At 48.0% G+C, this 5953-nt stretch overlaps 1 pseudogene; it reads right to left on the minus strand.

The window, feature by feature from the left end:
- Positions 1–3831: 3831 nt before the first annotated feature.
- LOC131725441 (U2 spliceosomal RNA) lies at positions 3832–4041 on the minus strand (annotated as a pseudogene).
- Positions 4042–5953: the final 1912 nt, after the last annotated feature.

The raw sequence follows: 5953 nt of genomic DNA on the forward strand, positions 1-5953 counted from the left end.
GTGGTCCACTCAACAAGCCTGCTCTTATAGGCTGCAGCTATGGAGGGGTCATCGAGTAAGGAGGTGTTTAATTTCCAGACCCCTGACCCCATCTGGGAGGTCTGAGGGACCTGCAATGTTACCTGCAGGAGCCTATGGTCAGAGAAGAAGACGGCCTGGGTGTCTACTGCCGTCTTCGTAAGGGAGCTGGTATGCAGGACGAGATCTATACGGGAGAAGGAGGTCCCAGATGAGCTCACCCAGGTAAAGGGAGGCACCAGGTCCTTACCTGCATCACACAGGGAGAAATCAGATATTACGGAGGACAAAATTCTACTAGAGCGGTCGTTGCGTGGCCTGCTCCGGTCTACGTCCCTCAGAGCACAATTGAAGTCACCTGACACGATGACGGGTACGTTCCCCAGCAGGAGTGGACGCAGCTGTGGAAAAAATTGAACTCTTTCGTTTTGGTTAGTGGGTGCGTAGACATTGACCAGTCTGAGGGGAGTGTTGTTGTATGTCACATCCACGCTCAGAATTCTACCAGGTTCTACCTCCCTGCTGCTGCGGGAGGTAATAAATGGGTTTTTAAACAGGATACCTACTCCGTCGGCTCTGGCTATGTTGGAGCCCGACCAGAAGGAGTCCCCCAGGGTCCAACTCTCCTTCAGGTCCCTATAATCAGGGCTCGACGAAATACCACACTCCTGCAGAAAGATGAGATCTGCTTTCAAGTTAGCTAGATAGTTTAGTACATCAAATCTTTTTTGTGTCTCCCTGATGCTCCTGACATTAACAGACACACATATCAGGGCCATCAGGGTAGCTAACAAGAAAAGGAGTCGCTGCGTCCACCCCATAGCGACTATGATTGGGAGGTCGGGACACTCTTCCTACTCTTAGCTCTACGCTTGCTTCGAGGGGGCTTGGGCTTATTTGCAACTCCCATCACCCCTGAGAAGGTACTCGCTGCTGCCTCGTCCAAGAAGGCACCGTCTTTATATGCACAGTACGTGGAGTTGTTGGGGCTATTCAACTCCCCACAAGGTAAGTCTGGTGGAACTTGCTCAGGGCCCCTCGGAACGTGTGGGTCAGCTTTGTCCTGGGGGGGGGTTATGACAGACAGCATTCTTTGGCTGTTACCGTCTGTTGAATTGGAGCTGTTAGCAGACTTCTGGCTTACCGCGTCCAGGGGTATTCCCATGTCCTCCAGTGCTGTATCTAGGAGGACCTCTAGGGGGCCCCTGGTTTTGCCCATACAAGGGAGGGGGTCAAGGATGCTTTGAAGGGAGGCCCTTCGCTTGAAGAGGGTCATTGCTACCGAGGTACTGCTGGTCAGGGAAGGTGTTGACCCTGACCTCTCCCTCGGTGCATTAGTGAACACCTCTTCTGCGAGGTTTGCTAGGGTTTGTGCCAACGACTGGGAAGGCTGGCTGGGGATGCCCTGGCTGGCTGCAACCTGCCCACTAGGCGGCAGTGTAGCCGTCCCACTCGCCTCCGTCTCTGCCTGCGAGGGCAAGACTGGGGACTTTGTGTGGACATTAGCTAGTTTTTGATCTGTGGGGGCCACCTGCAACTTGCTGTCTTTAATCTTTTATCTTCTTTCTTTTCCCCCCATCGTCTCTACCCTTTCTTTTCCCCACCCTCTGCTGGTTCTTCACTCCCTTCCCCTCCTTCTCACTCTCACTTTCACTGTCGCTTTCGCTTTCCTCCCCCACGGACTCAATCCTTATGGCGTCATAACGAGAGCCGAGGGGGATTGCTGGCGCTGAGAGGGCCCTACTCAGGGGGGGGCCGCTGCTGGGTCCGGGCTCCCTCCCTGCCTCGTGTTCTGTATCAGAGGAGCTACTGGAGGTGCTAGTGGAGTAGCTGTTGTACTCTCTCTCTGGGCTGGGGGAAGGGGTCCTCGTAAAACGGGACATGGGGCGGGGGGGTGAGGGGGGTGCTGGTGATGATGGTGGTGCTGGAGTCTGGGTCTTGGATGCTGTTGGTGGTGATGTGGACTGATCTTTGTTACTTGCTCCCTCTTCCTGCTCAGGCCTAGGCTTGTTCGTGTTTGCCTTGCTGGCTCTGGCCATGTTGGCATAGGAAGAGGGGCAGTCCTTAAACAGGTGCCCCTTCTTTCCACACAAATTGCACTGCCTCTCTTCTCTGCAGTGGCTGGTCTCGTGGGGGGCGCCGCAGTTCCTGCACTTGACTACAGTACACGCGGCCGCCAGGTGTCCTAATTCCCCACATTTCCTGCAGAGTTTTGGCATCCCATTATAGAATACCAGCCCTCTGTTGGGCCCTAACACTATGGAGTTTGGAATGTGGCGGACGCCTCCAATGCCCGATGGATCAACATTAAGGCGTACTAGCCTCATTGAAAAATTGGACAGTAACAACTTTCATTTCTCTGTCTGTCAGTGCATCCACACAAAATTCTTTGTATGGAGCGAGATATTTATTCTCCCCCCAAAAGGACCACATTTCTTGTAACTTTTGGGGGTTCCTAAAACTGACCTCAAACACTTCCTTAAGCCCTGGCAATTTCACCAAACAATTCAAGTCAGAAGGGGAAAAACCCATACCCCTCTGAAGATTGGTCCGGCTGAACTCCAGTCTCGTCAGTCCTGGTTCCGTTTCATCTTCCTTGTTTCTTGTGAAGCGCACCGCATTGTGCCTCCTGGTCTCCTGGGTTGGCCGGAACGCCATCCTTCAGCTGGCTCCTCCGATTGGGGTGGGAGAAGCCTCTGGACGTCCGGGTTGTCTCTCTCTACGGAAAAGAGACAACGTAAGCAGCAAATCTGGGCAGTTGAAGGAACTATTACTTTAGTCCCTGAGGAGATGGTCGCCTCGCAAGAGGGACCCCCTCCCCAGGTGAACGGTGTCCTTCCCTGGCGGAGTAGGGGGCGCTGCTTGGCACCGAGACCACGTAGGAAGAATCGTGGCTGTGACGCCTCCTCGGGGTCCGGGGCCGCCCTCTGCTCCTCCCAGATGGCGCCCTCTGCTGGGCGCCTGCTGCTCTCTCGGTCTGGATCTCGATTACAATCAAGGGCTGGGGATGAGGTCGTCTAGGTCATCAAAGGGTCCTCAAAGGTCGTCTGGATGGTAGGTCCTCCTTCTCTCGAACTCCAGGAACGTCTGGAAAAGCCGGAACCGCCTGAAAAAGAAAAAAACTGGAACCGCCTGAAAAAGAAAAACTGCTCTCAACAGTCAACAAAATCTTGAAAGACCCTCGGCCTGGATTGGGCAAGCCAAAACCAGACTGAGCATTAGTCTTCCAAAAAGTTGCCGAGCTGAAGAAAGCCAGTCAAAAATAAAAAAAAATTCTGTTCCTCCTCACCCGAACAAACCTCTCACAGACCCTCGGAGGGAGCGGGCAATGCCACTACCCTCTAAGCCTTAGTCTTAGAAAGATTTATTCGAACTGAAGAGAAGCCAGAGTGTGGTTTTACTGGTAGCCCAGCCCTTCTCCTCTACCCGGCGGCAAGGCCAAACAAAACCAAACAAAACAGGGAACTCTTCCCAAAACGCAAGTGCCGTTCGGTCCCGGCAAAGGGGCGCTTTGCTGCTGCTGCCGCCTTGAAAGCGAGGGCTCCTTGCCCCACTAAACAGCTCCGTTTCTGCTTTACCGCTGCGCTCGTCCTCCTCCTCCCACGAGCGCAAGGCCTTCTGGGTACACTGGCCTGCTGCGTGAGCAGAGCAGACTGTCCATCAGTTAGGCAGACCTGCCTGCCTGCCTTATTTGGAACAAACAAACAAACAAACAAACAAAAAAAAATACAAAAAGAGCGGGAAAAAATACAACCCAGAAAAAGGGAGAGGGAGAGGCTGTCTCTCTCTCTCTCTCTCTCTTTTTTGAGACCTTTCTTGTGCACCGTTCCCAGAGGTACTGCAATACCGGGTCGATGCGTGGAGTGGACGGAGCAAGCCCCGGTTCCCTCTCCTGCTTCCAAAAATCAATTTAATATAGACAGGTCCCCCTATGGGGGACGTATCAGATATTAAACTGATAAGAACAGATTTTTTTTTTTTTTTTTAATTTCCCTTTATTTTTCCAATAAACAAAAAATCAATTTACATTTTCACGTATACACCATTTTTCATACATTTGCAGAATTTTCATTAATTCCCCCCATTTATTTGAACATCTATCCCATCCCAGGACCTGCTTATCTATTAGAATAATTTCTTGTAATTTAGCTTTAAACAGAAAGAAATCTTGTTTTTCTGTTTCAACATTATATCTTCCTACTGCTTCATTTCTCTTTTCCCAAAGCACCCATTCACCCACAGTTATAAACACCTTTACAATTAACAATTCTTTTGTTATATTTATACCACCCCTCTCCATACATAATACTTTTTTCAGTTAATACATTTACATCAATTACAGTTTTCATGAGCTGCCATACCAAACGCCAGAAACATACTGCAAAAGCACATTCCCAGAAGACATGCCTTACTGTTTCCACCCCCTCACAGACTCTAGGACATTTGGGTGTTCTAGAGCACCCATGCCTATGCAGCCTCTCCCTCACAGGCAATCTGTCTTGTGCACACAGCCAGGAGATATCATTCGCCTCATTATTTAAATACTTCACCTGGAGTCTCCCCCAGTCACACCCTACTATATCTTTCTTTTCTTTACTTCTTAATTTGTCTCTTATTAAATTTATATAGTTTTTTTTATGATCCAGTAACACCTCCTTGTTCACACACTCCGGATTTACTTTTAAAAACATTTTCATGTGTTCATATACCCACTGGCCCTTCTCTACTTTTGGAGCCTTGTTTGTGACCTGCCAGACCTTTCTCACAGAAAAAACAAAAAATAATTTAATGAAAAAAACCGCTTTATGTTGTGTCTCCCCTGCTATCATTTTGCACTTAATATTTAACAATATACAATCCAACTTCAAAGGTATACAGGGGACCCCTCTCCCTCCCTTCTCCACTGGCTCGTACATGGTCTGTCTCTTTACCCACTCATACTTTCCTCCCCAAATGAAGGAGAAGACAGCACGAGAAATCTCCAATTTTAACCTCGCTGGAACCGGGTAAACCCCAGCCAAGTAAATCAAAGTTGGTAAAATATCACTTAATTACCAGTACTCTCCCAGATATTGTTAATTTTCTTGTTCTCCAAATATCCATTTTTGTTTTTGTTTTAGCCAATTTCTCTGCCCAGTTTTTCTTTTCACTATCCTCTCTGTAGAAGACCACCCCAAGTATCTTCAAGCCATCATGGCATATATTAAAACCATATGTTTGCATTTTCTGTCTGTCCCACTTGCCCCGTAACATAATAGAGGACTTCTCTATATTTACTTTTGAACCAGAGGCCCTCCCATATATTTCTGTTAATTCTGTTGCCCTTTCCAACTCTCTTTCTGTTAGAAATAATGTAGTATCATCCGCATACTGCGATATTTTGAGCACTTCCCCTCCCCCACTTGGGATATGCACCCCTTTTATTTTTGTATCTTTCCTCACTAACTCCGCTAGAGGCTCAATAAAAATCACATATAATAAAGGGGACAAAGGGCACCCCTGCCTCACTCCCCCTTTCTGCATGACTGGTTCACTCATATACCCATTGACATTCACCACACTGTACACTTCATTATATAATATCCTAACCCACTTTATAAATCCCTCTCCCATGTTAAACCTCTTCAAGACTTCAAAGCAGAAGTTGTGATTTACACGGTCGAAAGCTTTCTCCTGGTCCAAACTTAATATTCCTAACTGGAGCCCCCTATCTGTTGCCCAGTGAATTGTATCTTGGATCAAAAGCAGATTCATACAACTTGCCCTCCCTTTTACACTACAAGTCTGGTCACTATTGATTATTTTGTACATTACTTTACTTAACCTATTTGTTAACATTTTAGATAAAGTTTTATAATCGCATGTTAAAAGAGTTATAGGTCTCCAGTTTTTTATTTCCTCTCTATCGCCCTTCTTAAATATTAAGTTTATTACC

The sequence above is a fragment of the Acipenser ruthenus genome, unplaced genomic scaffold (assembly GCF_902713425.1).
Source record: "Acipenser ruthenus unplaced genomic scaffold, fAciRut3.2 maternal haplotype, whole genome shotgun sequence".
Classification (NCBI taxonomy): domain Eukaryota; kingdom Metazoa; phylum Chordata; class Actinopteri; order Acipenseriformes; family Acipenseridae; genus Acipenser; species Acipenser ruthenus.